General features: G+C 38.1%; 1 protein-coding gene and 1 pseudogene across 6 annotated transcripts in view; one reads left to right on the plus strand and one right to left on the minus strand.

Annotated features, from left to right (window-relative positions):
* GRM7 (glutamate metabotropic receptor 7) overlaps positions 1-12459 on the plus strand; it is an 888308-nt gene that overhangs the window by 333975 nt on the left and 541874 nt on the right. The window lies entirely within an intron of this gene.
* LOC116566951 lies at positions 8703-9721 on the minus strand (annotated as a pseudogene).

A 12459-nucleotide genomic window follows, 5' to 3' on the forward strand; every position in this document is an offset into this window, starting at 1 on the left:
CATATTTCTACTTATGGTTTAAGTCATTTAACTTCTAGAATGTTTTGAATCCTTGAGTTTCTTGGGTTCTGGGATGTTTTGAATCCTTTAGTTATGTCTTAGAGCTATATCAATCCTCAGGGAGGCCTTTTCTGACTATTTCCTCTAAGTGGACCCCAGTGCCTTCCCATCCTAGCCACTCACCTAACATGGAAGTGAGAGGGACCTGGAGGCACATCCTGGCTCTACCTAGTTTCAGCCAAATTCATTAACCTCTCGATGACTCCTAATCTGTTAAACAGATAATAATAGTACTTGTGTCATAGAGTTGTTGTGAGGGTAAAATTAGTTCATGTGAATAAAATTCTTCATGCAGTTTCTGGCACAAAATATATGTTAAGTGTTTGCTCTTTTTATGATTATAGTCATAGCACTTATTGGATTCTGAAATTATCTTGCTTAATTATAATTTTATAGTCTGTTTCACCCCCTCCAGAATAAAAAAAGGATTCAACAGAAGAGGAAAGATCCATGCCTCATATTTCCTTGTTTACTGCTGTATCCCCAGAGGGTTGAACAGGGCTTGATGTACATCATGTTTTTGTTGAATGAATAGTGTATGCTATCAATCATCTAATTCCTAAGACCTGAAATTGTACACAGTAGGTTCTAAAAAATGTATTTGATGATGAAAGCCCAAATATCATTCATGATTTTTTTTAAACCAAGTCATGCAGGTATTGCCTAGTGAGAAAATTGAGAGCTATAATTGCTGTTTGAATTGTGTGAATCCTTCAAGAAGATTCTGATCTCCCTCCATGCTTTAGTGAGTCAGTCAGGGTGCCTCTGTCTCACTTGATTTAGTTTGGTGACTTCCCTTGGATGGGAGCTATGAAAATAAATTACAAGAAGACTTCCCTCCCATGCATCCCAATTCAAAGAAAGTTCTTTACAGATTTAGTTCTAGAAAGGGAAATAAATTAGTGTTTCTTTTAACTTGGATATCTGGGCTGAATTTTTCTGGTTGTTCAATGTAAATTCTAGAGAAAGAATATTGGTATTTTGGAAGTCTATGTAGTTGATATGTTGGGAGCAGTGGAGTTAAAGTGGTTTCACAGCTGCTTTATTTCAGTGATTTCCCCAGCAAAACCTTTAAAACAAGGAGTGCAGAACTTTTGAGATTGGACTTAATGAAATAATAGGGGGATAAAGGAAAGATATAAAATGCATGGGAGAGTATATTAAAGAGATAAAGGGGCCTGAGGGGAAACTATGAATCTGGTAGCCCTTTCTAGAAGTCTGTATATGGAGATACCAGGATAAAAATCTATCTACAAAAACTAAATATGTGATGACCACTATTTGCTAAAGCTACTTCTCTGAAATGGCTTCCCATTCTAATGTTTAGCAAAATAAAGTATGTATTATAAATCTTCCAACTTTTGTTGCATTAATCATAGTTCTCCAGAGAAATAGAACCAAGAGGATATATGTGGATATATATAAAAGTCTGGTAAGCCCTGAATTTGAAGGGTGAACCAGCAGACTAGAAACTCAGGGAAGGGATAGTGTTGCAGTTCAAGTCCTAAGGCTGTCTTCTGACAGAATTCCCTCTTTCTTGGTGAGGTCCTTCTTTTGCTCTGTTTAGGACTTCAGTCGAATGAGGTCTACCTACATTTTGAAGGGCAATCTGCATTACATAAAGTCTACCTACTTAAATGTCACTCTCATTCAAATCACCCTCAGGGAAACATACAGAATAATGTTTGACCTCATTATAAAATTAAACATCACACTGAGCATGATCTGGCTCCTGTTTAGCTACCAACTTCATCTTAGACCACTTTTCTTCTTCAAACACACAGGCCTTCTTTCAGTTCCTCACAGACGCAAATTCCTTCTTTCCACTTTAAGGTCTTCTTCATAGGTACCATTCCCTCTGCTTGAAATGCCCTTCTACTCATTCATGACCTGAAAAGCCCTCTCCCATCCTTCAGCTTCAGCTTAAATATCCTTTTTGTTAGTGGAGATATTTCTGAACTCCACTCTCAATCAGACTTCCTTATTAGCATCTCTGCATCAAGCCATAGTTTCTTTCATTATACTCATCACATTTATATGGCTTGACATAGTAGTAATTATTAATTCATTTTCTGTATCTCCCAGTTTCATGTCTGTTTTCCCTTTCAATTTGGATACTATGTGAGTTCATGGACCTGACTCATTGTGTTAACTCCATGTCAGTACACATGGTAGCTTCCAAATAAATGGAAGTTGAAAAAAATATTTTCCATATTAAGCTTAGAAGTCTTAGAATCTTTTGAATCAGGAACAATTTGAAATACTTCCTTATACCTTTTGGTATCAAAGGCAAACATTTCTTCAGTTAAAGGAGATCTTAAAGCTTGATAGGTACTTAACTTAAAAGGGCATGTTCTTAGATACTATGTCCTATGTGATTCAGTAGGTTAGGAAGTGAGATTAGAAATTTTTGCCTTGTAAAAAGTACCTCGGTGACTCTTGGGCTTTAGTTAATATACCAGCAGCTGGGAACTACCTATATTAGACCAAACTTTAACCTAACTCAGGGCTCTCACCCCTGATGATGGGAGCTCATTGTGTGCATATGCTGTTTATGTCATATTGACACACATAGATTAGACCCAATTCTAGACTAAGTGGAAACAGAAATCATGTTCTTTCAAATAACTAAAGACATCTTTCATGTCTACTATTACTTCATGTTAAAAAAAAATTACAGTTCTGTCAGTAATAATTACTTTTTCCTGGACTCATAGCCTTCTCTGATGCTCTTGATTCTTTAGTAGATGGTCCCTCCAAAGTTGTTTATTAGAGACTCAACCAACACTCTTTCTCCGGAAATATTTGTAGTATGGAAGATGATTAATTAAGATAGTGCAGTTCTATTCAAATATACCTCTGTTACTTGTTTCTCTTAACCTCTTCTATTTTACCTGTTCCTGAGCATGAATGTTTTGAAATATCAGTCAAGTTTTATATTTTGAGAATTTCTGTTTCTGAGGTGATATCTCAAAGGAGAAATACTTTCTACCTCAAGGTTTTTTCCCAGTCTAGCCAGAAACAGTCTCAATTTTCTTAGTGTTATTAGATCTCAACTGACCAGTTCCTGGAGTGTATAGTTACTCTTGTGCTTAAAAAATCATAATTGAAAGCCTAACCAACTCAAATGAAAAGGAAAAACAAAAATGGCAAGACCTTGAGAAGAGGTCCATTTCTCCATCAGGACCCTGGTAAAAGGCTTAGTGAAAACATGCTGGACATCAAAGATTAAGTGGGATCCAGCTGGGTATTCTGGTTAGTAAGTGATGTAAGATTTGAAAAATAGGTTGGCATGAGATTGTGAAGGCTAAGCATTTAGATTTTATTTTAGAAGTAGTAGAGATCTAGGGTCTGGTGATGAGTTTTTATCAGAAGACTTACAGAATCAGTTTTTTAAAAATATTAAAGCAGCTGTGGAATAAAGGGTGAAATAAAATAAAAGAGATGGAGGATAAATAAACCAGTCAAGGGGAGATAAGAAAGGTTAGGCTTTCTATACAACACAGATGAATCTTCCACCATGATATTGAGAAAAATATGCCAAACACAAAAGGGTGATATTCTACAACTCAATTTATATGAAACTGAAAAGTAGGCAAAACATTAATAGTGATAGAATTCAGTGGTTACTTTTGCAGGGATGTAGTGACTGGGAGGCTCTGGTGGTGCTGATAACATATATCCTGGTCCAGGATGTAAAAACTCATCTAACTCTATAATTTAGTTATGTATACTTTATAATATGTAAAAATTCAAGAAGTCTATTCCCCAAAATGTGGATGAGGTTAGAGTGAAGGAAATTGGAATTGGAAAGCCAGAAGAAATCCTTTCCACAATACATCTTTTAGGAGAAAAAAGTCTAATGGAATGTATAGACATAGTGTGAAAAAATACTCAGCATCTCTCATCACCATGGAAATACAAATCAAAACCACAATGGGATATCACCTCATATCTGTCAGAATGGCTAAGTTCAAAACTCAAGAAACAAGTGTTGGTGAGGATATGGAGAAAAAGGAATGCTCGTGCACTGTTGGTGGGAATGCAAACTGGTGTAGCCATTCTGGAAGACAATATGAAGGCTGCTCAAAAAATTTGAAAAATAGGACTACTCTATGATCCAATAATTACACTATTGGTTATTTATGCAAAAAAATGCAAAAACGCTAGTTCAAAGGGTTATATGCACCTCAATGTTTATTGCAACATTGCTTACAATAGCCAAGTTATGAAAGCAGCCCAAATGTCCATCAATAGATAAAAAGATAAAGAAGATGTGGTATATACAATGGATTATTATTGGGCCATCAAAAAGAATAAAATCTTGCAATCTACAACAGTATGGATGGATCTAGAGAGTAGGATGCTAAGTGAAATAAGTCAGTCAGAGAAAGACAAATACCATATGATTTCACTCATATGTGTACTTTAAGAAACAAAACAAATGAGCAAAGGAGAAAAAGAAAAAGAGAGACAAGCCAAAAAGTAGACTTAACTATAGAGGACAAACCAGTGGTTACCAAAGGGACCACAGTGAGGGTAGGGATGAATGAAGTAGGTGATGGGTACTAAGAGTACCCTAATCTTATGTGGAGAAAGGGAAACCCTCTTACACTGTTGGTGAGAATGCAAGTTGGTGCAGCCACTTTGGAGAACAGTGTAGAGATTCCTTAAGAAATTAAAAATAGAGCTTCCCTATGACCCTGCCATTGCATTACTGGGTATTTACCCCAAAGACGCAGATGTAGTGAAAAGAAGGGCCATCTGTACCCCAATGTTTATAGCAGCAATGGCCATGGTCGCCAAACTGTGGAAAGAACCAAGATGCTCTTCAGTGGACGAATGGATAAGAAAGATGTGGTCCATATACACTATGGAGTATTATGCCTCCATCAGAAAGGCTGAATACCCAACTTTTGTAGCAACATGGACGGGACTGGAAGAGATTATGCTGAGTGAAATAAGTCCAGCAGAGAGAGTCAATTATCATATGGTTTCATTTATTTGTGGAGCATAACAAATAACATGGAGAACATGGGGAGATGGGGAGGAGAAGGGAATTGAGGGAAATTGGAAGGGGAGATGAACCATGAGAGACTACGGCCTATGAAAAACAATCTGAGGGCTTCGAAGGGGCGGGGGTGGGAGGTTGGGGGAGCCAGGTGGTGGGTATTATGGAGGGCACATATTGCATGGAGCACTGGGTGTGGTGCATAAACAATGAATTCTGTTACACTGAAAAGAAAAAAAAAAAGAAATAGATATTGCCAATATAAATAAATAAATAAATAAATAAATAAATAAAAAGAATACCCTAATCTTGATGATCACTGAGTAATATATGGAACTGTTGAATTACTATATTATACACTTGAAACTAATTTAACATTGCATGTTAATTATACTAGAACTAATTTAAAAAATGCTAAGGGACAATATTATATTGAATTCTCAATATTTTACATAAACATACTAGAAATGTGTTAAAAAAAAACACACATGGTATAGCAATTTCTGTTCTTAAGGTGGTTTGTACCTGCAAAACTCACTGTGGTAGTCTCTAAATGTGACTGCTATCAACCTCTCCCATCCTATAAGTACGTAGGGTCCATGTGCCTCCACTTGAATCTGGGCTGCCTTTGCAATTCAATTTAATCCTTAAAACATGGAGGAAATGACACTGTGACAATTCCATTCCCCGCTATTAAGATCCCTGGAAACCTCTGCTTTATTTCTTGAGAAACTGTCCACCATGTTTTGAAGAACCTTGGGTTGGGCTGCCACATGCTGAGCCATCACGTGGAAAGACAAAGCTCTAAATGACCAGATGTTGAGTGTTTATGGATCTTCCAGTTCAGCTGCTGATAGAAGACTCCCTGCTGATAGGGAGTATCATGGGATGGTGTCACATGAAGCAAAAGAATCACAACTCAGCCAACCCTGCCCTGAATTCTTGGCTTTTGAGAAAAACCACATGGTTTTTGTTTTATGCTCCTAAGCTTCAGAGTAGTGTATTATGAAATAATAGATAACTATAACAGTTGCCTTTTAGAGTGGTGGCTCTCAGTAGAGAATGGGGGGATTTTTTTCCCATAGGGGACATTTGTCAAAGTTTGGAGATATTTTTAATTGTCATAAATGTAGAGGCTGCTACTGACATCTAGTGGGGAGAGGCCAAGGGCATTGTTGGACACCCTACACTGCACAGAGCAGCCCTTGCAACAAAGAATCATCTGACCCATAATATTCATAATGCCAAAATTGAGAACCTGATGTAGAGCAATGATTCATAATTTAGGTGGTACCCAGGAATTAGTCTTCAAAGCCATATTTCCTAAACTTTGCTGATAACATTAATTACCTAGGATTCATGTTAATGTATATAAAATCTTAAAATCATTCTGGACCCTCAAAGTCAGAATCTCTAGGGAAGGAGCTTAGAAAGTTATATTTTTGCTTTCATGGAAGTTTGAAAAACACTGACCTAGCCCAGAATTTCTCAGATTTTAATGTGCATAGAAATAATCTGGCCATTGTTTAAAAATTTTAAATCAGGTTTATGTGGACTGGGATGAAGCCCCAAATAGCTAAAGCAATCTTGGGAAAGAACAAACCTGATGGTATTGCAGTCCCAAATTTCTGACTTCTAACAAGCTCCTAGGTGATGCCTAAGCATTGCTTCTTGAACCACACTTTGAATAGCAGACTCTTAAGCAGTAGTTCTCAAACTTTTGCGTGTATCAGAATAACCTAGAAGGCACATGCCCAGGTTTGATTCTGCAGGTCTAGGGTGTGGCCTGAGATTTTGTATATCCCACAAGTTCCTAGATGACGCTAATGCTAGTTGAGAACCAATGCCCTAGATTATTATTTTGCACATCTAAGTGTACATAAAAATTTACCTCAGGCGACTGCAAAAATTGAAGGTTCTCAGAACCTCTCCCCACTCACCACTACATTTCTTCCTTCATTCTGGGCTTGGAACCAAATAATTTGCATTTTAATAAGTTGCCTCACCTGGGGTGATTCTAATATTAGTGGTATAGGACCATGGCTTATGAAACACTGTCCTAGGGGAACATATTAGAATATCTAGTGTTTATGGGAGGGGCCTGGGCAAATCATGGAAAAACACATTTAATTTTATAATTGGTTTGATTTGCTTCTGATTCTCATTTTTAATTTATTTTGAAATATCAAATAGCATTGAAAAAGTAGAGACGATTTTTCTGCTTATGAAGGCTGCCATGGATTATATACTAGAACCGGAAGTACAGTTTTAGAAAGGGTGCTTTCTTCCTGTATAGTTTCCCAATTCTTTTTTTTTTTTTAAGATTTTATTTATTTATTTGACAGAGAGAAATCACAAGTAGATGGAGAGGCAGGCAGAGAGAGAGGGAGGGGGAAGCAGGCTCCCCGCTGAGCAGAGAGCCCGATGCAGGACACCATCCCAGGACCCTGAGATCATGACCTGAGCCGAAGGCAGCGGCTTAACTCACTGAGCCACCCAGGCGCCCTAGTTTCCCAATTCTTTGTGAGTCCCTGCACTTTCCTTCTCTGTAGCAGCTGCAAGTTGTATGCTGCTGTCAACTTAAAGAGAAAACATCAATAGTAATGGCCACAGTTAAACTTTCTTGGATTTTTGCCATGTATTAGACATTACGTAAATACTTAGCAAAAGCTATCTAATGTAATACACCAGATAATCTCTTATGTATCTAATGTAATAGACAGATAATCTCTTCATAAGAAGGAACTATTATTCTCAATGGTTAGATGGGGAAATTGAGGCATACCAAAATTAAGATATTTTGCCCAAGATCATATAACTAATTAATATCAAAGCCCAAGTTTTACATTGTCTCATAGGATAACTGTTAGATGATTAAGAGGCAGGATATAAGCATCTATATTAAATACAATTTTCAAAAAAGAACACTTCTTATGTAAAGCAATAATTAAAATGGAATGATCTCTCTATAATGGGTAAAATAATTTGGGGACAAGATTAGATTATGTGCTGCCTCAACATGGCTGAAGTTTGTACAATATTCTACTACTAATTACATTACCAGCTATTTTTTTTAAACCCTCTTGAAACTTTAATGTATTTATCTTAACTTCCTACTAAGATCTGTTGCTTTTGGAGCTCTGTGTTCCCTAGTAATGTCTTTTGGCTTGTTGGCGTGTTTAATTGAGAAAGTTTGTAGTCATGTTGCCTTAAATCAAATGTAATTCTCAGGATTGTCTTGTTCTCTGTTCTAAGATATATGTGGGAAGTGTTTTCCCCATTTATGTCATCTTCTTTCATTAAATACCTGCTTTCAGGTAAAGTTTCAAATAGCCTTTTGCTATCACCATTACTCAATTTTCTACTCCTAAATCAAATATATATTTCCTCCACCTACTTTGTCACAGATTTCTTTATTTAAGAACAAGTGATGAGTGATGCAGGGATTAAAAACACAAGAACATCCTTGAACTTCATCTTCCTTCTAAAGTGTTCCCCCAGACTCCCTGCCCCCACACCCTTTGTGTTCCCAAATCCTTTCTTCGGGAATGAAGAACTTAATCCCAAAGCCTGGTTCGAATCCCAGGTTCTCCTTCCTTAGCTCTCCCCTTTCCTCTGCAACGCCCCACCCCTACCCTATTTCCTGGGAAGGACCAGCCCCTTGGTTTGAATGCATGGGAGACCCCAGAGTGGTACAAGACACAGAGGGAAAGGCTTCACCCTCCAGGAAAGGGACCGAGGGTACAGCCTAGTAAGGCCTCCATACCCTGGACCACCAAAATGGGGTCTTGGTGCCAGAAGAAGGTATACTGGTGACCCTGAGAAAGGGGACCCAGCAGCTTCAAAATCTCTCCTTGTGAATACTCACCACTTGATACTTTGCCCTTCTGGAGATGATTGCAGAATCATGCTTGAACCACATCCTTCTGACACCTGAGCTGTGGAGCCATGTCGCTGATTGGCTGTAGGGCAGGTTTCAGGCACTGCAAGCACATGTTCTCGCTCAGTTCTCCAGACTTACTCACTTTCTCTTTTGGGCCTGCACAAGGGTCTTTGTTTTGCATATCTCCTGTAGATTTTCATCTTTGTCAGCTTCCTCCACCCACTTCTGCAGCAGGGGCCGCAGCTTACACATGTTCTTGAAACTGAGCTGCAGAGCCTCAAAATAGCAGATGGTCGTTTGGCTGAACACCTTCCAGAAGATAACTCTCATCATGTGCCCTGCATTGGCCTGAGTATATTCCAGGGTGATCCTCTTCTGCTTCAGGAGTTTGGCAAATTGTTGCAGGTCTTTCTGTAGAACTTTGATGTTCTGGGACTCCCCAGGGATTTGCTCCAACTTCTCCTTGAGAGCTTCACAGCCTCTAGTGGGATAGTACAGGGTCGGGGGAGGACCCCTCAAAGTTGCTTTTCTGCTCCCAGGTCTCAAGGTCATCTTGGGGCACTATCTCCATTTTAACCTGAGGTTCACAGTATAAAATCCCACCCCAGTACTCCTATGGGGGGGCACGGGTGAATCCCCCACACCTCAGTCTGATTCCTGACTATCAGGAGGGCCTTGGAAATCCAGCAAGGCTCCAGCCCTCCTGGCCCATTGCCTTCACCCCCAGTGAGGGCAAGAAGGCTAAGTCCGAACCCGATGTCCACCATGGGGAACCCAGTCCCCAAGCTGGGGTCCTGGAAAAGTATACAAAGTATTCTTAAAACAATAGCAAGCACACAACATTTCTTTTGCTCCTTCAAAAAATACCACTCCTGGTTCTCAACTTTCTCAAAGATATACTCGGCTATCTTAAGTGCATCCTAGACCTTCTGAGTCCAAAATCTCCAGTTTAAGAGACTGCTTTTTTGGGTAATGCCTCGGACAGTGTGAGCTTCTGCATTTACCATAATCTAGATGTTGAGGTACAGTAGTTTAGAAGGCCACTGATACCATGATAACTAATTCTTATCATGAGGTGTTTTTGTTGTTGTTGGGTTTTTTTTGAGTCCAGACTATTTTTTAAATTACGAAACTTCTGAGTATGTTAGGCATCATGTAGTATATAAACATATTTTCTCCTGGGATGCATAGAAAATAAATACTTATGTGTGTTCATATCCATGCCCCAATGCCTCTTCCCTTCCCCAGTAAATTTAGATATTTGAAATTAGATTGATTCCAGATAAAGCAGGAAAGACTTACTGAGAAAAAGGAAATTAAATTGTTAAAAAAAAATAGGCAGTTGTAAGGGGATAGGCATTTTAATGTGTGGAGAAAGCTGGGATATAATACATGAAGAGTTTGTGATTATGATCGAAGAATAGATCAAAGTGTTTTGGGTTATAGGGAACCACTATTCTGCAAACTTCTACCAACATGGATTAGTTCGTCTGGTTTTGACTTAATATAAATGGAATCACAGGAAGTGGACTCCATTATATCTGGCCTCTTTAACTCCAGGTTATGTCTGTGAGAATTATACCTGTTGCAATACTTTGTTCTGTTTTATTGCTGTACAATATTCCATTTGAATATTACAGTTTACCTATTCTACAGTTCGTGAACATTTGGGTTGTTTTCCACTATTTGTGTATTAGGAAGAGTCCTATAAAAAACATTTTTGGACATGTCAAAAAAAAGTATTTGGGGTTATATATAATAGGAAGGAAGAAAATTCAAACTAACAGAAGACAGAACATGTATTTTGCACTTAGAGGAAAAAGTTCAGGTGTAGGACAGAAGTCAGACCTTGTTTGCTCAGGACTCCTGCCCTGTTTCCCTGAATCAGCCACCACTCCCTGCTGTGGCAGCTTCATCTTCAGACAGGAGGGCATGGCTGGGGCATGTTGAAGCCTCATGTAGTATTTGAAGTTCAGAGAAGGATTGATGATTCTTCCAGTGGTTCTCTAATAGAAGCAAAGAGATCTCTTTTTCAGTGGCCTAAGCAATAATTAATTATGTTTTACTGGACAATAATGGGTTACCTGCCAATTATTTCACCAATCCCTTTAGCCAAGAATGTTTCATGAAAGTGAGTGATTTAGTCCTGCATTATTGAGTTCATCAGTGACAAGGGTAAAAGAGTCCCTTGAACCTAATGAGGTCTGGAGGTTAGATCAGCTCTCCCTGAAGCACATGGACTACCTCATAATAAAGGGTGAAAACACTGAGAAATGGATGCTGGGTGGGCAAAGAACCACCGTAGAGATAGGAAGAAGGTCTCGTCCTGGTGCTAGAAGTGTTCTTGATTGCACTGAATGTCACATCCTCACTTCTTCTCCATTGTGAGTGCTGGACAATCTATTGCTTTTTAACAGAAGTGGAAAAATACTGGACCCAACACTACATTAATTGTAGAGCAGTGATTTTTCCCTCCATTTGGAAATGAATACATTAATAATTGCTCATATTAAAAATAGCTTTGTAAGAGGAAAAAACATGCAATTTATGTTCTAGGTCAATATTTGGGGATTTCTGAACTGTTTTTCATTTGTAAATAAGTAATTCAGTGAAGATTAAAATGGTTTGGCTCCAAATAAGTAAATAATTAATAATCATCTTGCTTTCTGGGTGACTTATTTAAGCATTAGCTCTAAAATTAAGTATGGAAAAAGGATAGTAGTGTGGAAAAGTGACTATGTTTTTTACATTCAAATTGAATCCTATTCTTAGGAGGACTAAGGTCCTAGACTCCCAAATGTGTTTTTTACTCTTATTTATTTATTTTTTTACAATGTAAGATAGCTTTTCCCAAACATCATGTTACGCCTTTATAAGTTAACATCAGTGTTTTTCTGAATGTGATGAATTGGTTTGTTCAGAAACATATTTTTAAATAATAATAATAATTTCAAAGAAGCTGAAGATCTGGGGACTCTTGCATTATGGATATGCATTAGACTTAGTGTCACCATTTTCTTATAACTTTGAATTAATAATTTGGAAAGAACTTTAACTAGTACTGTGAAGTTGTTCATTTCAACTCCATAGCTCAGTCAACCAAGTAACACGTACCCCTGGTGGCATCAGGAAATGGAAGGTTTGCCTTTCAGGGCTGTCCTTGGTTCAGAGGCACATAATTCACCCAGAATCACACACAAAGCAAGATTGTCAAGCCATGCTATTTTTACTTAATTGTCTTACATCATGTTTTCTTTCAAAATTGCTTTCCAATAGCAAGACTTATTGATTTTAATATTCTGTGAGAGGGGTTCAAATTTATTTGAAGATGGGTTCGATATTTGGAAATACAACAGTCATTCAGAACAGTAGCAGGTTTATTATGTGAGTATGGTGACCCATCATGTGGAGGTAGGAAAGGCAATAGCAAGATATGAGTATGGAGTGATAATAGTAATTTTCACATGCTATGATAAACTGCCCAAGCAGATGATTCTAGGGGCTC

This window comes from Mustela erminea, chromosome 1 (genome assembly GCF_009829155.1).
Source record: "Mustela erminea isolate mMusErm1 chromosome 1, mMusErm1.Pri, whole genome shotgun sequence".
Lineage (NCBI taxonomy): Eukaryota > Metazoa > Chordata > Mammalia > Carnivora > Mustelidae > Mustela > Mustela erminea.